Below are 18,047 nucleotides of genomic sequence, written 5' to 3'. Positions count from 1 at the left end.
TGGGTGAGTCTGTGATAGTTGAAAAGGTATATAGGTCTTGTCTTGTAACGTTTGTGGGGAGCAATACTCATGTAGACTTGATTATCTTAGAAATGGTTGATTTCGATGTAATTTTGGGTATGACTTGGCTTTCTCCAAACATTGCAATCTAAGATTGTAATGCTAAAACTGTGACGTTAGCCAAGCCTGGGACAGATCCGTTAGTGTGGGAGGGTGACTACACTTCCAATCCGGTTCATATCATCTCCTTTCTTGGTGCTAAGAAATTGGTTAGTAAGGGTTGTTTAGCGTTCTTGGCACATCTCAGGGATGATACTACCCAAGTACCTTCAATTGAGACAGTTTCAATAGTTCGTGAGTTTCTGGATGTGTTTTTCCCGCAGACCTTCCTGGTATGCCACTGGATAGGGATATCGACTTTTGTATTGATCTGGAGCCGGGTACTCGCCCCATTTCCATACCACCTTATAGGATGGCTCCCGCTGAGTTAAGAGAGTTAAAGGCCCAATTTCAAGAGTTGTTAATCAAAGGCTTCATTAGACCAAGTGCATCTCCTTGGGGTGCTCCGGTTTTGTTTGTGAAGAAGAAGGATGGAAGTTTTCGGATGTGCATTGACTACAAACAACTAAATAAGGTAACTGTTAAGAACAAGTACCCTCTTTCTCGCATCGATGATTTGTTTGATCAGTTACAAGGTGTTTGTACCTTCTCAAAAATCGATTTGAGATCTGGTTATCATCAATTAAAAATACGGGTCACGGATGTGTCCAAGACTGCTTTTCGGACTAGGTATGGACATTATGATTTCTTAGTAATGTCCTTTGGGCTTACGAATGCCCCTGCTGCTTTCATGAGTTTGATTAACGGGATTTTTAAGCCATATCTGTATCTCTTTGTCATCGTATTCATTGATGATATACTGGTATACTCAAAGAGCAAGAAGGAACATGAGGAACACTTGAGAATTGTATTGGAAATGTTAAGGGAGAAAAAGCTTTATGCCAAATTCTCCAAGTGTGAGTTTTGGCTAGATTCAGTGTCCTTCTTGGGGCACGTGGTTTCTAAGGATGGAGTGATGGTGAATCCTTCTAAGATCGAAGCAGTGAAGATTTGGGTAAGACCTACAAATGTTACAGAGGTAAGGAGCTTTGTTGGTTTAGCTAGCTACTACCGTCGATTTGTCAAGGGATTTTCTTCTGTTGCTTCCCAACTGACAAACTTGACTAAGAAGAGTGTTTCATTTGTATGGTCGGACGAGTGTGAAGAAAGCTTTCAGAAGCTCAAGACTTTGTTGACTACTGCACCAATTCTCACCTTGCCGGTGGAAGGAAAGAACTTCATTGTTTACTGTGATGCATCCTATTCTGGGTTGGGTGAAGTTCTAATGCAAGATAATAATGTAATTGCTTATGCCTCGAGGCAATTAATGGTGCACGAACGTAATCATCCGACCCACGATTTGGAGTTAGCGGCAGCACTGTTTGCATTAAAGCAATGGAGACATTATCTATATGGGGTTAAGTGTGAAGTCTATACGGATCATCGTAGTTTACAGTATGTCTTTACTCAGAAAGATTTGAATTTGAGACAGAGGAGGTGGATGGAACTACTGAAAGACTATGACATCACTCTCTTGTATCATCCCAGAAAAGCTAACGTTGTGACAGATGCTTTAAGTAGAAAGGCATGGAGCATGGGAAGTCTAGCTCACTTGTAGGTTTCTAGACGCCCATTGGCTAGAGAAGTTCAGACTCTGGCTAATAACTTTATGAGGCTGGAAGTAAATGAGAAGGGAGGATTTTTGGCTTGTGTGGAGGCAAGATCTTCCTTTCTTAACAAGATTAAGGAAAAGCAATTTAATGATGAGAAACTGATCCGGATCTGAGATAAGGTGTTGCGAGGAGAGGCTAAATAAGCAAAAATCGATGAGGAAGATGTTCTTGTGATGATGACTTCCAGGTTTTGGGAATGATAATAAGTGTTTGAGTTTTTAGAAGTTATTTACTTGATTTCGCTAATGAGTTTTAAGTTTTCCGCATTATATTTTGTTCATTATGGTTCAATGTTGGGGTTTGGATTTGTTGGTTCGCTCACATAGGAGGGTAAATGTGGATGGAAACTACATTATTCGTTGGGATTTAGTTCTGCTTGATGAGAATTTGTCTTATGAGGAGGAGCCTGTTGCCATCTTAGATAGAGAAGTCCGCAAGTTGAGATCAAGGGAGATTGCATCCATCAAAGTTCAATGGAAGAATCGACCAGTTGAAGAGTCCACTTGGGAGAAGGAGGCCGATATGCAAGAAAGATACCCACACCTGTTTACTGATTCAGGTACTCCTTTTCCTCCTTGTTTTTCTTCTTGTGATTGTTCGAGGACGAACGATGGGTAAATTGGTATCTATTGTAACGACCTCTTAGTCGTTTCGAGCAGTAAAGTTTATTTTCTGGTAATAACTGTCTGAGTCGACGGATCCCACGACGGACCGTCATGGGCACGACGGACCGTCGAGGGTGTCTCGTTCCAAAACACTTAGAATTCTGAAAAATTGGGTACTGAGAACAACTCTCTGAACTTCGCGACGACATGGCAGGACGGACCGTCACAGGCCCTTTAGTGAAAAGTTAGTCTCTGAACTTTGTGACGGAAGCAGCAGAACGGACCGTCGCAGGCACAACGGCCCGTCACAGACTGCATAACCCTGACTGGGTCGGATTTCTATTAAATGTTTTAAGGGGCGTTTTGGACTATTCGTGCTTATGATTATAAAGTTAGAGGGTAATATTAATAATTCAATTACTTGAGGGTTAAAGGAGATAACCTTGAATTAATTAGTGGGTTACTTTTGTCATCTTTTATACTTAATTATATGCTAATTAGGGTAAAAGAAAAAAAATTGAATAAGAAAAATAGAAAGAACAGAGAGAGGGAGAAATGATCGATCAAGAGGAGAGAACGAAGAAGTAAGCAAAGCATTGAAAAGTAGATTCTTGATCACGAATTCTTCGGTGGAAGTAGGTTATGGTTTATGCTATTTCATAGTAAACTCTTAATAGCGAATGATATGTATTGGGTAGTATTGTAAACCCTTCTATATGCTTAATTGTGTGCTTGCATGATGTGGTTATATAATTGTGATAAAATAAGCATGATGAGGCTGTTGAATCTTAAATCTTTAAACCTCTTTGTTAATGATGATGCCTTGGTATAAAAGAAGGCTTGATGAACTAAAAGAATGAGGTTAATGAATCAGGTGTCACGAACCGACACGTAGTATTAAGGGATCGGGTGTCACAAACCGACACGTAGTATTAGGGGATCGGGTGTCACGAACCGACACGTAGTATTAGGGGATCGGAGTGTCACATTCCGAAACAAGAGGAATAAAGAGAATGAATCTTGAATTATCTTAATATACTCAAAATTTAATGAACCTATTTCCAAAATGAGTATGGTATGGAGGCTTGAGTCCTCATGGGTGTACTTGGCGTTATTATCAATGATCCTTGTACTTGTTGTTGCTACCTGTTGAGTATTGTAGTTGATTTTATGACATTATCTGATATATATTGCTTTCTATTTTGAGTTGGCCGATGATATCTACTCAGTACTTGTGTTTTGTACTGACCCCTACTTGGATGTTTTCTTTTTGTTAATTGTGGAGTGCAGCAAACGTACCGTCGTCTTCAACTCAACCGCAACTCTAGCCAGTCTTCATCACGTCAGATTTCAGGGTGAGCTATTGTTTCTAGCTTGGACTGGATCTACTTCTTCACGTCTTTATGCCTTGAAGTTCTGGCATGGACTAGCTATTTAGTTATCTTAGCTTCTTAGATACTCTTAGATTTAGTAAGTTGAGGATAGATGTTCTTGTGATGATGACTTCCAGGTTTTGGGAATGATAATAGGTGTTTGAGTTTTTAGAAGTTATTTACTTGATTTCGCTAATGAGTTTTAAGTCTTCCGCATTATATTTTGTTCATTATGGTTCAATGTTGGAGTTTGGATTGGTTGGTTCGCTCACATAGGAGGGTAAATATGGGTGCCACTCACGACACGTTTTGGGTCGTGACATGATGTTGGCATCATGTGTGAAATAAGGAAAGAGAAAGTGGGGTAGGCAGGTAAATAGCTTGGGTCATGAGTTCATTAAGGGTAAATAGTTTGGGTTGGATCTAATTTGTTTTGAATTGTTTCACAATTGTGTGTATTTTGTGTAGTTTTCCATAAATATTATTCATGTAGTTCTTAAATTTACTTGTTTTTAAAGTTTAATTGATTGAAGTTGACTATAAACATAGATGAAAATAAAGATGTTTTATTAACCTTGCCAAAAGTTGATACATATATGTTTGATAAAAATGATGTGTTGATGTTGGATACACCATAAGCTTCATGAATATTTTTTAAGAGTTCATTTTTACTTTTTAATGGTTTAATTTATCATATTTTATGTGTTTTATTTGATCTTTGAAAATAATTAGATTAATATTTTATTTAGCTAGTTATATTTTTACTTAAAGTCAAACTTAATAAGCTTTGCAAATATTATTTTAATTGTATATTTGTTAACAAATAATAATCCTAACACCATGTAATATTGTTTTGTCTTGCTGATATTTATTCTAATTTTTTTAAATTATAGATTTTTTTAAAAAAAGACTTTTAAAAGAAGTGGGCTAACCCGACATAGTCCGCAATCCACGTACTAAGGGGTTGGGTTGAATGTTTTCTGTCCCACAAAATATTGGGTCAACCCAACCTAGCTGTTCGAATTCCAAAGTCTCTATGGCCTAGCCTAGACAGGATACACTAGTCCATTTTTTTAATAAAAAAGAACATAATCTTTTGTTTTAATTTAAAAGTTGGGCAAGCCCAGTTTATTGAATCACATTACAGAGGACTAGGCCCAAAGAGGACCCGATCCAACACCTATAAAGATTTCAATAGAAAACAAGATAACATAGACAAAAAAGGAAATGGGGAAAGAGGAAAGCATATCAGAGAAACATCATCCCTCATCGTCCATCATCATCCTACCTATTCCAACAAGCATTCTCCGGCGACATAAAACCACTCCAGCAATAGATCGAGTTGGGGGTGTATTTCATCTCGAACGTTGGTTAGTCTCACCAACATCATGAAATCATCCCCATCAGAGATTTCTCCAACTTAGGGTTCTTGAATCGAAGTTTCGAAGCAGGTGAATGCCTCACTTTCTTTGTAAAATTAAACACCTTTTGTGCAGCACATACCTATTTCAAAGACCTTGCAACCTTTATCACTTAAATTTGATAGGTTGATCCTATCAAGGAGCTAATACCACTGTTGAAAGCCTCGCGATGAAATTATTGCAGCCTTCTAAGGTATTTTTCATGTTTTGTATCTTTCTCATTGCAATTTATCATTGTTTATTCAAATGTGATTAGAATTTGTTATATCACAATATTTAGAGTATTGTTTGTGTACTGTATGTACTTAAACTTGAGAAAATATTATGTGCGTATTGTATGTTCTGATTTGTATCGGCTATCTGTGGAAAATTTTGCATTATGAATCTTTCTTATACTTAGATAAGGAGTTTTCATTTATCCATGTTTAGTAATGTCTTAGCTTCAGTAGGTAACTCTTGGAAACCATAATAACTTATAGAATCCATACCTACAAAAGAAACAATAAAATCTGACGGTTTGTTGCCTTCGGTGTACCATGGCCACCTCCAGCCCTTCCTTCAAGACCTGTGTCATTCTGACCTCTATTGTAACCTCCCAAGGTATATGCCAAGCCCCTTCTACCATTTTCAAAGCAGCTAAAGAATAGGTTTCTAGAATCAAAAGGAATAAATTGTGGATCCTACAATATTTCAGCCCTAGTTTGATAGTGACTACTTCTTCTATTAGATTGTTTGATATTCCAACCACATTTCCTTTAGCATACAAAAGGTTGCCTTGATCATCTCTAATATAAAAAGTTGAAGAGATTGATCCTCGATTTACTTTTAAATCTCCATCTGTATTGCATTTGAATGTATTTTGTTCAAGTAATTTCTAATAGACCACCTTACATCTAATCCTATGAGTATATTCTCTCAAATATCTGACTAATTCAGGCAAATTATGAGGCAAATTATACATCAACGGATAATATATATATATATATATATATATTCGTAGGAATATTCAACTTTATTTCAGGACCACTTTTTGATAAATAATAAAGTTATTTATTATTATTATTATTATTGTCAAATTTTTATAATATTTCCCTAGCATAAAGATGTTTAGAAAACCTTGCCAAAAGTTGATACATATATGTTTGATAAAAATGATGTGTTGATGTTAGGATACACCATAAGCTTCGTGAATATTTTTTAAGAGTTCATTTTTTACTTTTTAATGGTAGAATTTACCATATTTTTTGTGCTTTATTTGATCAGTCGAAAATAATTATGTTAATATTTCTTTTTAACTAGTTATATTTTTACTTAAAGTCAAACTTTATAATCCTTGTAAAGATTATTTTAATTGTAGATTTGTTAACAAATAATAATCCTAACACCATGTAATATTGTCTTGTCTTACCGATATTTATTCTATTTTTTTATAATTATAGATTTTTTTTAAAAAAAAAGACTTTTAAAAGAAGTGGGATAACCTGACATAGCCCGCAATCCACGTACTAATGGGTTGGGTTTAATGTTTTTTTCCCACAAAAAATAGGTCAACCCAACCTAGTTGTTCGAATTCCAAAGTCTCTATGGCCTAGCCTAGACAGGATGGACTAGTCTATTTTTTTAATCAAAAAGAATATATTATCTTTTTTTAAAATAAAAAGTTGCGCAAGCCCAGTTTATTGAATCACATTACAGAGGACTAGTCCCAAAGAGGACCCGATCCAACACCTATAAAGACTTCGATAGGAAAAAAAATAACAGATACAAAAAGGGAAATTGGGAAAGAGGAAAGCATATCGGAGGAACATCATCCCTTATCGTCCATCATCATCGTTCCTATTCAGACAAGCATTCTCCAGCAAGATGAAACCACTCCAGCAATAGATCGAGTTGGGGGTGTATTTCATCTCGAACGTTGCCTAGTCTCACCAACATCATGAAATCATCCCCATAACGGACTTCTCCAACTTAGGGTTCTTGAATCGAAGCTTCGAAGCAGGTGAATGCCTCACTTTCTTTGTAAAATTAAACACCTTTTGTGCAGCACATACCTATTTCAAAGATCTTGCAACCTTCATCACTTAAATTTGACAGGTTGAGCCCATCAAGGAGCTAATACCACTATTGAAAACCTGGCGACGAAATTACTGCACCCTTCCTAGGTATTTTTCATGTTCTATATATTTCTCATTGCAATTTATAATTGCCTCTTCAAATGTGAATGAAACTTGTTATATTGCAATCTTTAGAGTATTGTTTGCGTAATATATGCACTTAAACTTGAGAAAATATTGTATGCATATCGTATGTTCTGATTTGTATCAGCTATCTGGGGAAAATTTTGCAGTATGAATATTCCTTATACTTAGATTAGGAGTTTTCGTTTATCCATGTTTAGTAAAGTCTTAGCTTCAGTAGGTAACTTTCGGAAACCGTCATAACTTATAGAATCTATACCTACCAAAGAAATAATAAAATCTGACAGTTTGTTGCCTTCTGTGTACAATGGCCACCTCAAGCCCTTCCTTCAAGACCTGTGTCATTCTGACCTCTATTTTAACCTCCCAAGGTATATACCAAGCCTCTCCTACCATTTTCAAAGCAGATAAAGAATAAGTTTCTAGAATCAAAAGGAATAGATTGTGGATCCTACAATTATTCAACCCTAGTTTGATAGCGACTGCTTCGGCTATTAGATTGTTTGATATCCCAACCACATTTCATTTAGCATACACAAAGTTGCCTTGATCTTCTTTAATATAAAATTCGAAGAGATTGGTGCTCAATTTACTTTTAAAGCTTCATCTGTATTGCATTTAAATGTATTTTGTCAAGATAATTTCTAATAGACCACTTTACATCTAATCCTATGAGTATATTCTGTCAAATATCTAACCAATTCAGGCCAATTATAAGGCAAATTATACGTCAATGAGTACAACTAATTAGCTAATAAAATCAAATTCTTTGTTATTCCTCCTTTCATACTTAGATTAGACATTGAATCATCAAATTTCAAGGCATTTCTTCTTTTCCACACTTGCCAACAAATACCATTATTACAGGTTTAAGTTTAGAAAAAGCATCTACATTATACCATTTATACATAGTATCTTTCAACTGCAAGAAAGGACTATCTACTCCTGATGTTCCTGCAAAATAACTCCATATAGATTTAGAAAAGGAACATCTAATAAACAAGTATTCAATAGTGTCCTCAATTCCATCATTACAAAAACTACACACTACCCCATCACTTTTCTTATTCCTGACAAGAACTTCTCCAATAAGAAGTCTTTGTTTTCAAAGTCTCCAATTGAAGAAGATATCTTAAAAGGAATTCTTGCACATCAGATAGACTTATATATTGTACAGACTTCATGTTTCTCCCTTATAAAATCCCATGCAGAATCCACAGTGAAATTTCCAACAACCTTCAGCATCCAGCAGGGTTTATCCCACTACTCTTCATATTCTGGACTCCTCTTATATTATCTGTCTACTGATATATTTTCCAAAACTTGTTTGTATCTAGTCATAATTTCATTATCCACTAAAAGACACTACATTTCTAGTAGAGTCTATAGGAATTATGTAATGTGGTATGTTTAATTATGACCAATTGTCATACCAGATACTTGAATGTGTACACTTGGGTTCCCACCAATTTTGTTGATTTATCAAGTCTCTAGCTTCCAACATATACTTTCAAGGTAAAGAACCATTTTCCCACTCAACCACTTAAGGTCTCACATTTTTACAATTTTGTTCCTCATAAAATTAGATCACATAGTCTTCTTGTTCTAAAAATCCATCTAGCTAATAAATCTTAAGAAATGTCAAAGAAAGATCTAAATCTCACGCCACCTTCTTCTTTGGGTCTACATAAATCACACCATCCAACACAAAGCTTGTTATTTTCCTCCTTCCTAAAATTTCCAAAAAAAATTACAAAAACTCTATGTAAATCATGAATAACACACCTCAATGGATTGTAAGCAGACAAGAGATATATAGGTATGCTATTTTGCACATTATGAGTTACACAACCTTACCTCCAAATGACATCATTTTCCTTTTCCAAGCTTGCAACTTATTATGCACTTTTTTTTTATCAAATTTGCAAAGTGTACCTTCTTCCTCTTGGCATGATCAGTTGGACATCCTAAATACATTAGTGGAATCTTGCCTCTAGCAAAGTCAGTTTTCACTTTTAAATTTGCTAGCAAATCATGTGTTGTATAATGAAATATGAAAATGATCTCTTTTCTTTATTTATCATCTGCCCTGATTGCTTCTCATAATGTGTCAAAGTTTCCATCAATACATGTAACGAAATGACATTTGCTGAAGTAAACATTATATAATCATCTGCATATGCAAGATAATTAGTAAGATCACTCTATTTTGGCAATCCAAAACCCTTGTAAACTTCATTACAAATCAAAGCATTTAAGCTTCTAGAAAGAATTTAAGGAATTAGAATGAATAGTGCAGGGGATAAAAGGTCTCCTTGCTTCACTCCCCTTGGTGATTGAAAGAATCCATAAGCATTTTCATTCATAAGTACAGAATATCAGTTGTTACCAACTAGTCTCCAGACATTATCAACAACATTAGCATCAAAACTCATTCCTTCAAGCACCATTGTTAGAGAGCTCCAATCTAACCTGTCATATGTTTTTGCCATATCCAGCTTTAACACCACATTTGTTGGCTTACCCCTTTTGCTAATATCGGATATGATCTCCTGAGCAAGTAACACATTTTAAATTATGCTTCTTCCTTTCACAAATCCAAATTGATTTGTGAAATCAGTGAGGGAAGAAGAATTCCAACTCTATCATTCATCACCCTTAAGAAAATTACTCAAACTAATCATCCCTAACTATGTCCCAAAATTGTTGGAAAAATTTCCAGTAAACCTATCCAGACCACTAGCACTGTTCCCACTGAATTCAAACACTACTTTGTTAACCTCCTCCATTGAAAGATGATTATTTAATCTTCTATTCTCTTCATTTGTAACATTTTTTTTAATATATCTCAATTGGGAGGCTTCCTCCATATTCTGAATGCCTGTGAATTGCTTCAGATAATACTCTTGTGTAACAACATCTACTAGCTCTTCACCTTCTACCCAGTTCTCTTCCATATTTTGAATATTCTTAGTACTTAATCTTTTCCTTCTGCCTCTCACAAAGTTGTGAAAGAACCTTGTATTCTTCTCCCCTTTTGTAACCCATTGAATACATGTTTTCTGCTTTAAATATTATTCTTCAAAATGTACACATTTTTAAAATTCTATTGGGCTTTTGTAATATTTTCCTATTGTCTGTTGTAGGGCTTGCTTCAAAATAACACCTGTTTCACCCTTACAAGCTCACACCCTCCCCCAGATATCTAATTGTTTAAAAATATCTCCAAAAGCAACTTCACTCCAGATAGACAAAGCAACTTTAGTCTTTTTCATCTTTTGTTTCATCCTAATAAACATATCTTCTTCATCTTCTGAAAACCAGTTATCCTTCACTATCTGCTTAAATTTTGTATGTATTGTCCAAAATTTAAGAAATCTGAAAGGTCTCCTAGTCACATTTGTCTTCTGTCCACATGTAAGTAGAATAAGAGCATGATCAGACCATGTTCTTGCCAAATGTTCATATTTCACCATCCCAAAATATCCAAAACTAGTTTGATTCATCATGTATCTATCCAGCCTTTTGAATATACAGAGATCACCAATCCTCCCATTTCACCAAGTAAAAGGATTCCCTTTAAAACTCACATACACCAAATCACATGAATTCACACAAAATGCAAAATCCTCATACTTATTAGGATATAAACGCAGACCACTAATCTTCTCCTCTTCACTCAAGATAACATTTAAATTCCTCTTTCAACCAGGGTGAATTATGAATATAATTGCTAATACAATAAACATCATTCCATAATTGTACCTCTCAGCATCACACTCCGCATACACAAGGGAAACAATTAAGAGTGTGTTTGGTACGAAGGAAAAAAATTTCTGGAAAATATTTTCCAATTTTCTCATATTTGGTTGGGACAAAAGTTATGGAAAATATTTTCCAAATCAACTCATTTTTCTCAAATTTAAGAAAAATAACTTCTCTTCAAAAATTAAGGAAAAACATTTTTCAAAACTCTCCTCCAATTTCAAATTACATTTTTTTGGGAAAAATATCGATTTTTTTTTAAAAAAAAAATCAATTCCAAAATTTTATTTTTTAACCCGATCCCTAACCCCTCCACCCACCCACCCGAACCCCAACCCCTCCCCAAAAAATTAACCCACTACCCCATACCCCACCCCCAAAAAATAATAATTTTGATTTAAAAAAAATTAATTTCATAAATTATTTTTTAATCTAGTAAAAATAAAAGATGTTCTCAAAAACATTTTCATTCATAAATCAAACACTAAAAATCATTTCCGGAAATTATTTTCTATCATCAACCAAACATAAGAAAATAAGTCCAAAATCTACTTATTTTCGAGAAAAACATTTTCCATGAAAGACGTTTTCCTTCGTACCAAACACACCCTAAAGGTTTTGGAAATAGTTGTTTGAATAAAATTAAAATTTGAGTGAAGAAAAAATGAGAGGAAATAGTTGTATTTATAGGACATTGGAATAATTTTTTTGGATATTACTATAATATGGAACAGTGATTAAATGGAAAAACTCTATAGGAAGTGGAGTTTTTGGAAAAATATTCATTTGCATTACTTTAATATACATTGCAATAAGGGTGGAACCGATTTAGGACTCTATAAATATAGGCTTATTTTTTCTAACATAACATAACAATAGAACCCACAAAGTAATCATTTAGAGACATTTGTTTATGGGGAGCTCTATTCTCTCTGCAAATTTAATGTTTTTTCTTTATATTAGTTTTGATATAATAGTATTTTCATTTTTAATATTAATTTTTATCGTCTAATATAAACAATATGATTTGCAATTTGTAAGCTTCGGCATTACGCCATATTCACCCCTTCATATCCTCAACAGAGATTAGTACAATATGAAAGGAAGTTAGTAGTAAGTGGAAATTTTAGAAAAATAATAATTTACTTATATTTAACAAATATATATTGCAATAATGGTGAGTTAAAATTAGAAAAAAGATAACTTGGTGACTTGAATATTAATCCAATATAAATTATGAAAACAAGAGTTAAAATTTAGTTCAAGATTAAAATATATTTTCTTTTAAGACACTAACTTATTTTTTTTTCTAAATCTATTCCACCCTGTATATTAAAGGTATGCAAATGATTTTTTTTCCAAAAACTCCACTTCCTATTGAGTTTTTTCCATTTAATCACTATTACATATTATAGTAATCTCCATACAACTATTTCCTCTCCATTTTCTTCACTGAAATTATTGAGCAATATTATTTCTTTTATCTCTATGATCGCATCACTATCAGTTATCTTTCGATTTTATACAAGATTCAACTTCATCACAGTCTTTAATTTGTTCAAGATTTTCTTGGATTAACCATCTGTTTGTGAATGAAAATTGTGCTAAGATCCAACGAATACTCAATTTGTTGTGTATGAAATTTTAGAAATTAAATGTGAACTAAGTACTTCAATTAAAATTATGAAAATAGGCACACCATACAAATACACTCTTGAAAGTAAATAGGAGACCATATCATCATATTATATGTGTCACGACCCAAAAAGCATCGTGAGTGGCACCCACATTTATCCTCCTATGTGAGCGAACCAACCAATCTAAACCCCAACGTTTCAAACATAATAGATAGAAAACAATGCGGAAGACTTAAAACTCGTTAACAAAATCAATAATCAACTTCTCAAACTCAAACACTTATTATTATCCCCAAAATCTGGAAGTCATCATCACAAGAACATCTATTCTCAAATTACTAATTCTAAGAGTATCTAGAAAGCTAGAATAAATAAAAAGCTAGTCCATGCCGGAACTTCAAAGCATCAAGACATGAAGAAGAAGATCCAGTCCAAGCTAGAAATGTTAGCTCACCCTGAAATCCGATATAATGAAGACTGGCTAGAGTTGCGATTGAATTGAAGACGACGGTACGTTTGCTGCACTCCACAATGAACAAAAGGAAAACATACAAGTAGGGGTCAGTACAAACACAAGTACTGAGTAGATATCATCGGCCAACTCAAAATAGAAAACAGTATATAGCAGATAATATCATAAAATCAACTACAATACTCAACATGCGGCATTTACAATTACCATAACCCTTGGTCACAACACCAAGAACATCAATGAGGACTCACGCCTCCCCATCATACTCATTTGGAATTAGGTTCATTAATTTGAGTATAAAACATCTTTCAAGATTCATTATCTTTATTCCTCTTGTGTCGGTACGTGACACTCGGATCCCCTAATTCTACGTGTCAGTTCGTGACACCCGCTTCACTAATTCTACGTGTCGGTTCGTGACACCCGCTCCACTAATCTCATTCTATTAATTCATCAAGCCTTCTTTTATACCAAGGCATCATCAATCTCATTACTTTAGTTCATCAAGCCTTCTCTTATACCAAGGCATCATCAATCTCATTACTTTAGTTCATCAGGCCTTCTTTTATACCAAGGCATCATCATTAACAAGGTAAATTTAGGATTAGAGATTCAATAGACTCATCATGCTTATTCATCACAATTTTATAATCAAATTCATGCAAGCAACAATTAAGCATATAGAAGGGTTTACAACACTACCCAATACATATCATTCGCTATTAAGAGTTTACTACGAATAGTATAAAAACCATAACCTACCTCCACTGAAGAATTGTGATCAAGCAAGCTAATCCTCAAAATCTTTGCTTTCTTCTTCGTTTCTCCTCTCTCTCGATCGTTTCTCCCTCTCTTTTTGTTCTTTTCTTTTTCTTATTCAAACCCTCTTTCTTTTACCCTAATTAGCATATAATTAAGTATAAAAGATGGTGAATTAACCCATTAATTAATTCAAGGTTATCTCTTTTAACCCTCAAGTAGCTAAATTATTAACATTAACCCACTAAATTTATATTTATAGAAGGAATAGTCCAAAACGTCCCTTAAACATTTAAAGAAATCCGACCCCGCCAAGGATTACGCAGCCTGTGACGGGCAATCGTGCCTGCGACGCTCCGTCCTGCTGCTTCCGTCACAGAGTTCAGAGACTAGATCTTTTACCAAGGGTCTGTGACCGCCTGTCATGCCTGTGACAGTCCATCCTTCCACTTCGTCACGAAGTACAGAGAGTCGATTTCAGTGCCCAAATTTCAGAATTCTAAGTGTTTTGGAATGAGACCCCCTCGACGGTCCGCCGTGCCCATGAGGTCCGTCGTGGGTTCCGTCGTCTCAGCCAGTTTTCCAGAAATAAAATTTGCTGCTCAAAATGACTAAACAGGTCGTTACAATAGATACCAATTTACCCATCGTTCGTCCTCAAACGATCATAAGAAGAAAAATAAGGGCGAAAAGGAGTACCTGAATCTGTAAACAGGTGTGGGTATCTTTCTTGCATATCTGCCTCCTTCTCCCAAGTGGCTTCTTCAACTGGTCGATTCTTCCATTGAACTTTAATGGATGCAATTTCTCTTGACCTTAACTTGCGGACTTCTCTATCTAGAATAGTAACAGGTTCCTCCTCATAAGACAAATTCTCATCAAGCAAAACTGAATCCCAACGGATAATGTAGTTTCCATCCCCATGATATCTTTTCAACATAGACACATGAAACACCGGATGCACTCCTGACAGTCCTGGGGGCAAGGCTAATTCATAAGCTACCTCCCCCACGCGCTTCAGAACTTCGAATGGACCAATATACCTTGGACTTAGCTTACCTCTCTTACCAAACCGCATCACCCCTTTCATGGGCGAAACCTTCAGCAAGACTTGCTCACCCTCCATAAACTCCAAGTCTCTAACCTTTCGATCAGCATATTCCTTTTGCCTGCTTTGCGCCTCTAAAAGATTTTCTTGAATAGATTTTACTTTCTCCAATGAATCCCTCAAAAGGTCAGTACCCCAAGGTCTAACCTCAAATGCATCAAACCAACCAATGGGAGACCTACATCTCCTCCCATACAATGCATCGAATGGAGCCATATCAATACTTGAGTGATAGCTATTATTGTATGAAAACTCCACTAAGGGTAAGACGTTATCCCAATGACCACCAAATTCTATCACACATGCACGAAGCATATCCTCCAACACTTGAATCGTTCGCTCAGACTGACCATCGGTCTTAGGGTGAAATGCAGTACTAAGGTCCAACCTAGTACCTAATTCAGCATGCAATGTTCTCCAAAACTTAGAAGTAAACTGCGTACCTCTATCTGATATGATGGAGAGTGGAACTCCATGCAATCGAACGATTTCTGAGATATAGATTTTGGCTAACTTCTCAGCATTGTAGGTCACCTTGACCGGAATGAAGTGAGCAGACTTAGTTAACCTATCAACGATTACCCAAATGGAGTCATACTTACTCATTGTCTTTAGAAGACCAACCACGAAGTCCATTGCAATTCTCTCCCACTTCCATTCAGGAATGGGCATTCTCTGAAGTGTTCCTCCGGGCCTCTGGTGTTCATACTTTACTTGCTGACAATTTGGACATTTGGCAACAAAATAAACAATGTCGCGCTTCATTCTACTCCACCAAAAGTGTTGCTTTAGGTCACGATACATCTTGGTTGCACCAGGATGTATGGAATATCCGGAACTATGAGCCTCTATAAGAATAGTGTGGATCAAATTATCAACACGGGGCACACATACCCTTCCCTTAATTCTCAAAAAACCTTCCTCATCCATCATTGCTTCTTTAGCCTCTCCTCGCAACACCATATCCCGAATTCGGCTTAGTTTCTCATCATCAAACTGTTTTCCCTTGATCTTGTCAAGAAAAGAAGATCTTGCCTCCACACTGGCCAAAAATCCTCCCTTCTCATTTACTTCTAGCCTCATAAAGTTATTAGCCAGAGTCTGAACTTCTCTAGCCAATGGGCGTCTAGAAACTTGCAAGTGAGCTAGACTTCCCATGCTCCCTGCCTTTCTACTTAAGACGTCTTCCACAACATTAGCCTTTCCCGGATGATACAAGATAGTGATATCGTAGTCCTTCAGTAGTTCCATCCATCTCCTCTGTCTCAAATTCAAATCTTTTTGAGTAAAGACATACTGTAGGCTACGATGATCCGTGTATACTTCACACTTAACCCCATATAGATAGTGTCTCCATTGCTTTAAGGCAAACACTACCGCAGCCAATTCCAAATCATGGGTCGGATAATTACGTTCATGCACCTTTAATTGCCTTGAAGCATAAGCAATTACGTTCTTCTCTTGCATTAGCACTGCACCCAAACCCGAATAAGATGCATCACAATAGACAATGAAATTCTTACCTTCCACTGGCAGGGTAAGGATTGGTGCAGTAGTCAACAAGGTCTTGAGTTTCTGAAAGCTTTCCTCACATTCGTCCGACCATACAAATGGAACGTTCTGCTTAGTCAAGCTCGTCAATTGGAAAGCAATGGAAGAGAATCCCTTGACAAATCGGCGGTAATAGCTAGCTAAACCAACAAAGCTCCTTATTTCTGTCACATTAGTAGGTCTTACCCAATTCTTCACTGTCTCAATCTTAGAAGGATCCACCATCACCCCATCCTTAGAAACCACATGCCCCAAGAAGGACACTGCATCTAGCCAAAACTCACACTTGGAGAATTTGGCATAAAGCTTTTTCTCCCTCAACATTTCCAATACAATTCTCAAATTCTCCTCATGTTCCTTCTTGCTCTTTGAGTATATCAATATATCATCAATAAATACGATCACAAAGAGATCCAGATATGGATTAAAAATCCCGTTCATCAAGCTCATGAAAGCAGCAGGGGCATTCGTAAGACCAAAAGACATCACTACAAATTCGTAATGCACATACCTGGTCCGAAAAGCAGTCTTTGGCACATCCGTTGCACGTATTTTCAATTGATAATAACCGGATCTCAAGTCAATCTTAGAGAAGACACAAGCACCTTGTAACTGATCGAACAAGTCATCAATGCGAGGGATGGGATACTTGTTCTTAATAGTTACCTTGTTCAACTACCGGTAGTCTATGAACATCCAAGAACTCCCATCCTTCTTCTTCACAAATAACACCGGAGCACCCCAAGGAGATGCACTTGGTCTAATGAAGCCTTTGCTCAACAACTCTTGAAGTTGGGCCTTTAACTCTCTTAACTCAGCGGGAGCCATTCTATAAGGAGGTATAGAAATGGGGCGAGTACCCGGTTCAAGATCGATGCAGAAGTCAATATCTCTATCCGGTGGCATACCAGGAAGGTCTACAGGAAACACATCTAAAAACTCGCGGACTATCGCAACCGACTCGATTGAAGGTACTTGGGTAGTATCATCCCTGAGGTGTGCCAAGAAAGCTAAACAACCCTTACTAACCATTGTCTTATCACGAAGAAAGGAGACGATACGAACCAGATTGGAAGTGTAGTCACCCTCCCACAATAACGGATCTATCCCAGGCTTGGCTAACGTCAAAGTCTTAGCATTACAATTCAAGATCACAAAATTCAGAGAAAGCCAAGTCATACCCAGAATTACATAAAAATCAACTATTTCCAAGATAACCAAGTCTACATAAGTATTGCTCCCCACAAAAGTCACCAAACAAGACCTATATACTTTTTCAACAATCACAGACTCACCCACCGGAGTAGACACACGAATAGGTATGTCAAGAAATTCACAATGTAAATTAAGACCAGTAGCAAATGAGGAAGATACATATGAAAATGT

The 18,047-nt window shown here is 36.1% G+C and overlaps 1 long non-coding RNA gene across 2 annotated transcripts in view; it reads left to right on the top strand.

Moving 5' to 3' along the window:
* Positions 1-4,986: 4,986 nt before the first annotated feature.
* The window catches only part of LOC104648791 (uncharacterized), a 46,381-nt gene continuing 33,320 nt past the window's right edge, over positions 4,987-18,047 (top strand). For both annotated transcript variants that reach the window (XR_011220484.1, XR_742765.4), the window contains exons 1-4: positions 4,987-5,201; positions 5,297-5,364; positions 6,867-7,170; positions 7,266-7,333. This is a non-coding gene — a long non-coding RNA (uncharacterized lncRNA). The remainder of the gene's footprint in view (positions 5,202-5,296; positions 5,365-6,866; positions 7,171-7,265; positions 7,334-18,047) is intronic.

The sequence above is a fragment of the Solanum lycopersicum genome, chromosome 1 (assembly GCF_036512215.1).
Source record: "Solanum lycopersicum chromosome 1, SLM_r2.1".
NCBI classification, from domain to species: domain Eukaryota; kingdom Viridiplantae; phylum Streptophyta; class Magnoliopsida; order Solanales; family Solanaceae; genus Solanum; species Solanum lycopersicum.
This window is presented reverse-complemented; position numbering and strand designations above follow the sequence as displayed.